This window comes from Panthera leo, chromosome A1, assembly GCF_018350215.1.
Source record: "Panthera leo isolate Ple1 chromosome A1, P.leo_Ple1_pat1.1, whole genome shotgun sequence".
In the NCBI taxonomy this organism is placed as follows: Eukaryota; Metazoa; Chordata; class Mammalia; order Carnivora; family Felidae; genus Panthera; species Panthera leo.
In genome coordinates, this window is record NC_056679.1 from 185,108,948 (window position 1) to 185,121,538 (window position 12,591).

Sequence of the window (12,591 nt, forward strand, 5' to 3'; positions counted from 1 at the left end):
AGACTCAGCACAGCAGAGAGAGAATGAGACACAGAATCCGAAGCAGGCTACAGGCTCTGAGCTGTCAGCACAGAGCCTGACACGGGGCTTGAACTCACAAACTGTGTGATCATGACCTGAGCTGAAGTCAGACACTTAACCAACTGAGCCACTCAGGTGCCCCCTTAGAACCATTTATTTTATCTGGGAGATGTGGTGGGCATTTGAGTTTGTGACATCTGGTCAAGAGACTTAGTGAGATGATTCTACAATTTAAAAATTCTTGAATTAGAATTTGATAATTTTTTAGAAAATTATTTTCTATACTCTATCATGTAGAACAAAGTTCTACAAAATGATAACAGATGATAAAGACTTCATAGCCAAATAAAATTGGAAATTCAAAGTACTTTATCCTACTTTAGAAATTCATAATCATATCCACATATTAGAAAAGGCTCTGATATCAACAATAATGAGGCCTATTTAACCTTGTTTAATTCAATATTTCCTATATATAATTGACTACATTAACACCTTGTGCATATGTATACATATATGTATGTATTTATATATGTATATAGGTATGTATGCATGTCTTTTTGTACAACATTACTTCTTGGAACAACTGTTTTTTTCTTAGAAAAATGTTTTGGGAAATGCTGATTGAGAAAGATTAGAAATGTTTGAGCCTTCAGTTTCTCAACACATTCAAAATAATTGGCTTTCTGGAAATAAAAGTCTTAAATTTTCATTTCACTCCTCTGAAATCAACATGGCATACCCATTGATGCTGACCGAAACAAACACTGATTTTAAAATGGGAACAAGGTTAAAAATAAAAGCCAAGATCTAAGAAGAATTGTGAAATTGAAGACATCAGTGGAACATTCTATGGTTAGCATATTTCAAAGGAGAGAGAAAAGTCATCCTTTTGCTGCAAAAACTGCCAGATTGTGGTTTTGGTTTTTGCTTTCTAAGTCATGCTGGTTTCTGAATTCAGTGGATTATCAATGTTGGTTTGCAATCTAGCCCCTGTACATGGAGGGCAAGGAGAGGCCAAAGAAAGGGGCAGTCCCCTCCAGATTGGTAGGTGGCAGTTTTAATAAGCAAGGGAACTTACATATGAGGCTTGTCTTGGGTGCTACAAGGTAAGAAGTTCTCTGCACCTGCCTGCCAGAATTGAAAAGTTTATATACACGACTTAATTGGGTTCAATTGTGTGTGCCATCCAGATGATCTCTAAAACATATTGCTTTCCCAGGGTCGTGTCCTTAAAAATGACTTTGGTGGGGCACCTGGCTTGGTGTTGTGGGTTTGAGCCCCATGTTGTATGCAGAGATTACTTAAAAATAAAATATTAAAAAAAAAAAGAAAATGACTTTGGCTGTGGAATTGGTAGGCAGAAAGTATACTCCCAAGGGTAGGGTAGGGTGTGAGGAACCTCTGACTACCAGGCTTTAGCTCGAGGGTCAAACAGAGGTCATATCCTCTGCGTGATTGCTTCCAACAATCAGCCAGGCTGACCTTTGAAGATGCGTGCCATGATTCTGCAAGCAGCAGCATTTATCATTTCATTGTATCATACATTCATTCAGCAAATATATACTTAGTACTTACAATGTTCCAGGTGCTGGGTATAAATTAGTGGATAAAACAAAGCCCAGCCCTCATAGAGCTCACAATCTTGTAGGAAAAACAAGAAATAAGCAAGTAAACAAGCCAATCAACATCTAATTACCTGTTGCTGTGCTATGAGGAAAGCAAAGGCCAGGATGGCAGGTGGAGAATAAGAGTGTGGAGAGGGGATGTTTGTCTTCAAATTGGGTGACTCTGGAAGGACTTTTCGAGATGACATTTATGCTGGATCCAGAAATAGTCAAAGGAACAATCAAAGATATGCAGAAAGAAGAAAATTCAAGCAAAAGGGACAGCACCTGCAGAAATCCTAAAGTGGGAAAGTCTTCAGTGCACCTGACCAGCTTCTGAGTTGGCCCTGTAGCTGGATGGCCGTGACTACAGTGGTGAGTGGAGGCAGGGGAAGATAGGTGAAGTAGGCAGAGCTTAGTTGTGCAGGACTTCACCTTCGACCATGAAAAAGGGCTTGTGTTGTTTTTATTTTATTTTTTTCTTGTAGTTCATCTGGGTGTTGGTGAAGCTTTTTAAGCAAGGAAATGACATGATCTGGTTAATGTTTTTTCTAATATCAATTCAGCAACTATTCACTTGGTGAGGGTGTGAATTTAGAAGCCAGGAGATTGGGCAGGGGGGCTGGTGCAGTGATGCAGAAGAGGATTGATTGTGGTTTTGACTATGCTGCGGTGGCAGAGTTGGAGACCAGTGTATGGATCCCACTCACATGTTGGATTTGGTAACAATAGGGTTTGCTGATAAATGTCCTGCAGAATGTGAAGGAGTAGGATGACTGTCATGTTTCTGACCTAAGCACCCAGGTAGCTTGAACACAATTTAATGTCGTAGGGCAGATTTGGATGGGAGAGATAAAAATCCATGATAGGATTTTAGAGATTTCTGTGGGATAGAAGTCACTGTGGAGACCGTATGAGTCTGTAAGTCAGAGGAGGGCTAGAAGCTGGAGATTTTCATCTGGGGACACCTCTACATTTGACTAAATGTTTGCAAAATGCAACAAACAAAACATAATCGCATATAGGAAGTATTTCCTACTAAGTTTGGTTTTCTGAAGGCAAGACCAGTTTGTATATCTTTATTTTGTTAGTTTTTTTTAAAACATTTTCTTCATTTATGTCCAATAGTATTTCCAAAATTTAAAATTATGTAAGTCTGAGTCTCACTTCTCATTTCAAGTCCATAGTCCCAGAAGCAGGGTAAAGAGCCAGGTACATCGTATTCACAACTGGGCAAGTTGCCACCTACTAGCGGTTGAAGTCAAATCAGCTCTGAATAAATGAAGGCTGATCTCCCCTCATGAACAGATTCACCCTCAGGTACAACTCCGTAAGCCCCTTTTTTTTCCTGTTCCAACTCAGTGATCAGAGGTGGTGATGACTCAGTCAAATTCAAATAGGAGTTTCATATTTCATTTCTCTTGCATGTTCAGAACAATGACTCTTGTGTTAATGTGCATGATAGAGCAGGGACTCCTTTAATAGAGGAACTCACAAAGAGGGAAAATGAAAAAGTGTGGTTTGGTGACAAAGGCCCTGGTCTAAGACACACTGTAATCCAAATCCCAGATCTACTGTTGATTAGCTCTTCATGATCTGGGGGATAGTACCTACCCTCATTTAGACTTCCTTTCTCTCCTGTAGTGTGAGGGTTTAAACAAAGAATCTAAACTCAAGTAAGTTATAAAGTAAGTAGAATTTCCTGAAGTTCCAATATTTTTGGCTTTATTTCCAATGCTTTAAATGTCATTTAAGTACTCTTTTTTCTGTTTTTGGCATATGATTATATGATCCCAGAGATCAAATTCTTTTCTGTATGTGTATGGTATTACTGGAGAGCAGATATAAACTATTCATTTGATGTGTGTATTGTGTTACCATTAGGGGAAAAAACACCTTTAGAAAGAGGCTTTTTTTCTTTGCCGTATCGATCTACGAGTAAGCAGTTGTTTTGTTTCTGGGATTTTATTGACAACTCTGTGTCTTCTTTCCATTTAATTTTATTTGCCATTACGGCCCACTAAGTAATTAACTCTGCATTTTGGAAAATTTAGAGGCTAAAGAGAGCTATTTGAGAACACTGTTGAATGGCTTTTTTATTTATAATATCTCAAGCTGTGTTAAGCTTTATCACAGACTTTTAAAATGTGAGATCCACTTGTGTATTTGTGTCTGGATGGAAATTATGTCTGAGAGAAAAACAAAATTATCTGTAAGAGATTGAGAAATCAAGCAATGTGAAAAACAAAACAACAAAGCAAAGAAGCAACCCCCAAAGCTACAATCTTTCCATTTTATTTATATCAAAATAACACAAATATTTACATGCATTTTCAAAGGAGAAATTCATTTGCAGTTGTACGTTAGGTTTAATTTGTGGACAATCAAGTTCCTCAAGAGACTCTTCTCAAACTGAATTCTCTTCCCAGGCAATCTCAGTTATCAAATACATGTGACTTTCCCAGAGTTAGCTGACTAGTAAGCCACTGACTATTCAAACTGCTTTCTCAGCATCTCCACTTGGAGGTCTCAAAGGCACATTCAAAGTAAAATAATCTTCCGTTATCTAAATTTCTCCTTCCTTGATATTTATCCCCAAATTTATCAAAATATAACTATATAACATATACATAAGGTATGATATATATAGGAGTATATATATAAGGTATATAACTATATAACATATAAGGATATATCTCACCCTTTCTATGGTCCAGGCATTTTATATTAGTTACTGAAGTATAGCAATAAACAAGACAAGTGTCTCCCTTTATGGGACTCCAATAAGCAAATGCCAGAAGTAGAAGTAGAAATATCTTCATGGGTACTCCTTCTCTCTTATTTAATGTCATGTTTTGCCAATTTTATATCAGTTCATCTACTTTTTTTTAAAATTTTTTTTTAACGTTTTATTTATTTTTGAGACAGGGAGAGACAGAGCATGAACAGGGGAGGGTCAGAGAGAGGGAGACACAGAATCTGAAACAGGCTCCAGGCTCTGAGCTGTCAGCACAGAGCCCGATGCAGGGCTTGAACTCACGGACTGTGAGATCATGACCTGAGCCGAAGTCGGCAACTTAACCGACTGAGCCACCCAGGCGCCCCAGTTCATCTACTTTTTAACTCTGTCTGTCTAGTCCAGGGTACCATTTTGCTCCATTATGCTACTTATGGCCTCAAGGGTACTTCTCACACATCCTCTTCACTTTTCTAGAATAATCTCTGCAAGATAGGTGTAGTAGTCTTTCCAAAACACACATCATTTTCCTGCCACACACATATCCCCTTCTTAAAATCTTTCAATGGCTTTTCATTGCTCTTATTCTAAGGATGAAAGGCTTTAACGTGGCCCTTAAAGTCTGAGTGATCTGTCCCTACTTGGCTTTTTTGCCTTTCCTCCTGCTCCTCTCTTTCTCTTTCTTCCTCCTTCTTTCTTCTTTCTTTCTTCCTTATTTCTTCTTCTCCTCACCCTACCCATATTTCCTTTTCATAAGTTACTGAGAGTATTTCTTAGTACACTCTTACTTTTGTTCCTTATTGCAAACCTCATTTTTTTCTGTGAAGCTTTCATTAATCTCTTAGACAAGACCAAATCATCATTAGATGGTTACTGCTTCCTGAACTTCATAAAACATGCTCCATATATTTGTATAATACTTTAGTTAATATTTTCCCCCCATCTACAAGTTTCATAATGACAGATTTCAGTCTGTTATTTCAACTTTGTATCTTTTACAACTAGAACAATGCCTAGTACATAGCAGATGCACAGTAGATAAATATTCACTCTCAAGTAGCATGTTGCGGACACATATCAGGATCTGTAGCAGATTCTGTCAGTCATATCCCCTCAGCCTACTCTAGGACTACTGTACAACTTTCCATTTTATGCCTGCAGCCTTCTGTGCTTCTTTGTCCAAGGGCTTTCCCTGGCTGCAGGAGTATGGCAACCACTGGGAAGGCCATAAAGGCTAGAGAGTTAATGTTCCTGGAGTGACTTCAACCCGTGAGGGATGGGAATCCCTATGTATGTTCCACAAAGACTCTGAGAGTCTTCAGTCAGATTAATACCCAGTTGCCTACAGCAGTAACTTGCCCATGTATGCACCCTGTATTAACATTTCCTCTCTCAATTTTCTACTCCTTTACAGTACTTCCTGGTATCACTTCCCAAATAAAGTACTTATACCCCTACGACTGTATATGGAGAAACCCAAACTGAGAGAGTGCCAGAGTCCTGCAGACCTCTAGGGGCACTATTGCAGTGGCCGATTCCCATTGTAATCTGTCTTTCAACAGGTGCCATTTACATTAGAATATATAAATGACAACTATGGAAGAAATATTTAAGGAAAGGTCTTTGATAATAATTAAGGGCCTCCTGCCTGCTATCTGCAAATGCTATTTTTGAATGGAGCAGCAAAGAATGGTGCATATTTTATGTGTTTTTTTTCTGGGTACTTCATTGTCCCATTAGACTTCACTTACCAAACACAAATTCAGAGAGAAATTATTAACATTTTGAAACAGAGATTGCAGAGAATTAAGCCAAGTGTGATGTCCTTTTAAGTGCAAGGCCCTGTACACCTGCACAGTTTACAAGCCCATGAAGTTGGCCCTGCGAGTGAGGGCGTGGAATACTCTGTCTCAATCTCAGCCACCTGCTCACCACTAGAGTTTTTAGTCATAAAACATAATGACTCAGAATAGAAAAATGGGTGATTCTTCAGAACAAGGGAAGAATGGACTTTGGGAAGACCAATGCAACTGTTATTTAATGGAAGACTAGAAGACCAGAGAGAATTGTCTATGAGGTCTTCATCCACAAAATCCCAAAGGATTGTCCAGCCCAAGGATAAGTGGGAAATTTTCTTTTTTTTCCTGAAAAAATACCTTTTTGTTCCTTGTTTTGCTTTATGCAAAACTTCTACAAGGAAGGAAAGAATATAACCTTTTTACAGATTATTTTCAGAACCTGTGCTATCCAGTACTTGTGAATAATGTGAAGTAGGTTATCTGGTGATTATCTGTAGATGGAAATTGCTGTAGATGTAATGTGAGACTCCAAAGGAAATTATCTTCAGAATGTTCCTGGTGCTGCTGGGTGGTATGGAATATTGATCTCAGGTGCATGAGTTGTTTTACCACATGATGATGTGGATGTTTTTCTGTTATCTGTCAAGACAAGAATGCCAGAAAATGCAGTCTGCTTATTTATAGCCTTCATAATAATACAAAGAATATTGTATGAAACAATGCATGCTTATCAAATATTTGCTAATGTATATGTGCATTATTGCATGATTACTATTTCTTAAAAAATTTTTTTTAATGTTTTTATTTATTTTTGAGAGAGAGAGAGAGCACAAGTGGGGGAGGGACAGAGAAGGAGAAGGAGACACAGAATCTGAAGCAGGCTCCGGGCTCTGTGCCTGATATGGGGCTGGAACTTGTAAACCGTGAGATCATGACCTGAGCCAAAGTTGGGTGCTTTAATCGACTGAGCCACCCAAGTGCCCTGCATGACTACGATTTCTGAATCTTTACTCATAGGTGTGGTATTTTCCAGATTTCAGAGGCTGTGGGTGATATTCATTTGGACATGTTTCTTTTTTTTTTTTTAATTTTTTTTTCAACGTTTTTTATTTATTTTTGGGACAGAGAGAGACAGAGCATGAACGGGGGAGGGGCAGAGAGAGAGGGAGACACAGAATCGGAAGCAGGCTCCAGGCTCCGAGCCATCAGCCCAGAGCCTGACGCGGGGCTCGAACTCACAGACCGCGAGATCGTGACCTGGCTGAAGTCGGACGCTTAACCGACTGCGCCACCCAGGCGCCCCTGGACATGTTTCTTTTTAAATTGCATCCTGTTATTCTGAGTATTGCCAGGTCTTTACTGTTCAGGGCTCAATTTGCAACCTTGTATCTGAGGACTTACATGACTTTTGGAGGGACGTCATTTTGGGAAGGTCAAAATATCCCAGGACTCCCTTACTGTATCTAAGGAAAAAGAGTTCAGTCAGAAACAAGATTGGCAGCCCTGGCCTCCTTGTAGTTCCTCACCCCAGCATTTTGCCTTGTTGTTACCTCTGCTTGGAGTTCTCTTTCCCCACGTATGCACATGGCTTACAACTCACCTCTCTGAGATCTTTACTCAGATGTTACCATCTTGGTGAGGGTTTCTCTGACTCTAGTGTTTGAAATTGAAATTCTCTTCCCACTGTGGCATTTCTGTGTCCCTTCACTGTTTATTTTTCTCCAAAGCACTTACCATCATCTGCACAGAATATATATTACTAATTTTTATGTGTCTGTCTCTGGACACTAGAATGTAAATCCAGGAGAACAAGGGCTTCTTCTATATTATATGCCACTGTATCTTCAGCATCTAGAATAGTCTCTGGCATATATTATGCCTAATATTTGTTAATGATCATGCCATTGAATTTGAATAAAGAATGTGGCAGCCCATGAGGGGCCATGGACCACACCAGTTTTCAGAATAACTGCCTGATAACATACCAATTTATTAGTACATTGAAAATATTTTTCTGAGGCTTCTTGTATTTGAATATTTTCCTCTTTAGATTTTGCAAGACCTTCCTGTCATTGAAGGCAATCTGATCAGTTACTCTCATGTGGGACTGCCAGTGTACATGTTGGTCTTTTCTGGGTCACAGTACATTTTTATAATGAAATTAGGACTGAATGGGTCAGAGTCCGTTGAAAATAAAAGTAGATTAAAAGATTGAATTGTAACAGAACAGAATATTCCTAGTCACTAAAATAATCATACTTCTCCTTTAATTCAACTTTAATTCAACTTTAGCTTTAACTTAATAAGTTCAATTCACTTTCTGATGGTTTTTATTCTTCAGCATATCTTCAAATGACGAAGGTGGTATAGGTTGAAATCAATTGAACCTTGCAGAGCTGGGTTTAGAATAATAAAGTTGCTGTAAAAGGCAGCAATGGGTTAGCTAAGGATCGTTCATGAAGTAAAGCAGCAGGTTGGAGGGGTGATTTCTACCAGTAACTAACAGATACGGAGCATTTACTCTATAGTAAATACCTTGATAAGTGTTATTCAAGTATACACATGTATTTTGTCAGTTAATCCACAGAACAATCTATGATATTGTTATTCTCATTTTACTAATGAGAAGCTGAGGTTCATGGAGGTTAAATTGCTTACAGTCAAACAGCTAGTAATTACTGGCTCTTACATTCAAAGTTCATGTTGTAACCACTATCTGTTGGACTGCCTAGGGGAATTTAAATTTCTTAGCCACCTAAAAAAATGGAATTCATTGATTTTTAATTCTCCAGTTAGGTCATTGCCAGCCATCTATTTTTACATTATTTAGCGCTTTGTACTTTTCAAAATATTTCCACATTTGGTCTTTTTCTCTCCATCTCTTTCTATCTTTCTCTGTGTGTGTGTCTGTCTGTCTCTTTGCATCTCTCTCTCTCTTTTTTTTTTTTTTGGCTAGAAGCTACTTGTTTGTTTGGTTTTGATGATCGAAAAGACCAGTGTGTAATTGCTCTCTGGAACGAATGGATAAATGGATACTTCTCAGGTCTCTTTTCTCTTGACTGTAAATTGGTTGAAATGAGACAGCATTACTTTATTAATAAAAATTTGTGGTAATTGGGACAGGAACTAGCCTATGTTAAAATGAAAAAATACCTTTTGATATGCAAATGATTTTTTCTTAGGAAAATTAATCATCTACATTTGCTTTCAGGAGAATATTTAAATGACAGTAGGCAGTGTTCAAGGCCCTTGAAGGCCTTTGCATACTTAGTTCTAAAAGCATGCCATTAAACAACTGAATAGGTCCTCAATGAGCATTTGGTTTGAATACTTCAGTTTGCAGATCTGAAAACTGAAGCACAGAAAGCTGACTTCTGCAAGGTCATAGTTAAAAAGGCGCTGAGTGAGGGGCACCTGGGTGGCTCAGTTGCTTAAGATTCTGACCTCAGTTTAGGTCATGATCTCTCGTGGTTCATGATTTCAAGCCCTGGATTGGTTCTGTGCTGACTGCTCCAAGTCTGGAACCCGCTTCACATTCTGTGTCTCCCTGTGGCTCTCTGCCCCTCCCCCACTTGCACTTCATCTCTGTCTCTGTCTCTCTCTTTCTCAAAAATAAATAAACATAAAAGGGGGGGGGGTGCTGAGTGAGATTTGAACCCAGATCTGCTGCTTTCTTGTCTAGAGATCATGCCTCCAAATTACATGGACATAAAATACTGGCAAATCCATATACAGTTGACCTTTGAACAACACAGGTTTGAACTGCATGGGTCCACTTATATGCAGATTTTTTCAATACAGTACAGTATTATAAATGTACTTTTTCTTATGACTTTCTTAATAACATTTTCTTTCCTCTATCTTACTTTTTGGTAAGAATAAAGTATACAGTACATATAACATACAAAGTGTGTGCTATTGTCTGTTGATGTTATTAGGAATGCTTCCAGCCAACAGGTTATTAGTAGTCAAGTTTTGGGGGAGTCAGAAGTTATATGTGGATTTTCAACTGTGTGTGGGGGGTCAGCACCCCTAATCCCTGAATTATTCTACAAAGTAGCTGAATTGAATTATTTCACCTAATTCTAAAAATTACTGTTGTATTTCTCTTATTATCTCTATAATACAGAACTTTCCCTTATTTGCATGGTACTCTGTCCTTGTTTTAGTTGACAATGTGGGGATTTAGGTTACTGCCTCTACTGCCTTTACCCTATGCTGCTATGGCTATTACTATTACTACTATTAAAAATTACCTTTATTGAGTGCCTACTGTGTACTAGGCACTATGATGAATATATGTTTATCAGTCAGGTCAGTCAGGAAAACAGATACCATTGTGTAATTTTGAGAAGAAAGGAATTTAATACAGGGGATTGGGTGCTTATAAAATCATTAAATCAGCTCAAAGAGTGAATGAAGATGAAGAAAAGCTGTCATTAACTTTCTATTTGCTATAGATTTTTAGAGGATCAGGAAGTTGCTGCTTTTGCCATGTTAGGAAAACACAGAAAACTTGTAGTGTGAAGAAGGTAAGTAACTCAGGGCAAAATACCCAGAGGCCATTGTAAAACTTCATGTCTGCCAAAGCTCACATGATTGCCTATTGGTGCCAGAGGGAAGAGTCATAAGCTTCTGGCTGTCTTCTGTCTTGGAAAACTGCCCCAAATTGGTAAAACCTAAATTATACCTAGAATCATTTGGCCGTTGACAAAACAGTCTGAGAAAGGTAGTTCCTAAGCTTCTAGTTTCTGCTATAAAGGGGTGAAAAGGCTGCCAAATCTCTACAGCTAACATACAGCAGTGTTTTTAATGTGTCTATTAATCCTGCAAGAATGACAGATGAGGAAACCTGAAAACTTAGACATTTTAAGGAACTTATATAAGCAGCTTCTGGATTGTATAATAGGCTGGCTGACACATGTTTAGTAAAACACAGATGCTCCCTGAAAGATAAAAAATCATGAAATTATTTTTATTTGATATTTCAAACAGATGTATTTAGGTAGTACTCATGGGACACACACTAGGGACTTATATATAATATACATAGTATGTATATATATTATATGTATATATATTTATATGTTTAGTATATACATTTTTTAACTTCCAATCTATAAAAATGGTGAGGTGATTGTGAGAAGAGCGTGGGAAGTACACCAGGGACTTTAATATATATATTATATATTTACTTATAATTGTTAAAATTATATTTTAAAATGTCTTCTTCTTTTTTTAACTATAAAAATGATAAGGTTATAGTGAGAGGAACATTGTGCCTAAAATCAGATAGCTAGTCAGTGGGAGAAGCAGGATTTAAAGTCTACAAGTCTGATTCCAGTGCCTGCCTCTTAACCATTAAATCAACTGTGTTGAGTCATGGAAGGGAACTCCATTTAGTATGATTCTTCTTTAATTAGCATTCACTTTCATAGCTACTCTTTTGCTTACCTTGGATCTGAGAAATATATTGTACTTACTGTCACCCTGTTTTTGGAGGAAAAGAATAAAGGTTGTAGGGTATATTAGACCTATTTCTTTAAGCTGGAACGCAAACAGTCAAGTCTTGTGCTCTATAAGGAAATAAAGATCCGAAAGTAAATAGTCTTGACTTTTAGGGTAAAGTGGAATGGAGAAAACACAGATGAGGATAGGGGAATGCAGGTTTCATATGATCTAAGTAGTGGCAGACACCCAGGTTCAAAGAGCAGAAGCAGAGAAGGCTTCACCTTTTTACGTAAAAGGGTGTTGAGCATTGAGAGAGCAGGCAGCACCATTCAAATCTAATTTCAACCACCCTTGTCCCTTCTGGAAAAGAGCTCCCCCTCTGGGGGTATGTTGAACAAATGTGAAATACAGAATTTGAATTAGGTATTTACAGAGATCTTCCTGCTCTGAAATTCAACTTTCGAAGTTTGCGAAGCATTAACATAATACAAAGTTTACTCTTGCTTGCCATCAATTGCTGACATTTTCCTTCTGCCTTTGAGGTTTTGAAAGTTTAATAAGTTTGAAATTCATGGGCAAATGATGCAATTTTGGAGAAACTAATTTCAGCACAGATTTTTCCCGTTTCTAAGTATATTTTAGTGAGGCAGAATTTTCATTTTTAAACATTTCTGTATCTGTTGCTTATATTTTTAGTCCCAGGAGACAACTCTCAAGTTATTTAAAGGACAAGATTTTTACAGATAATTGCTAAATTTGCAAGTTTATTGGATGCATATCAGCCTCAGACCAAAGGAAACTAATTAAAATCTAAGTTGGAAAAATAGCTGTGTCTGCTCATTATCTGATTATTTTCAAGTTCAAAGCTGAACTTTTATTTAAATTGAACTGCTTTTGTGTTTTCTCCATTTTAGTTTTAAAACTGATAGGATAGAAAACCTAACCATTTTAACCATCTCCCATTGAAGTGATTAAT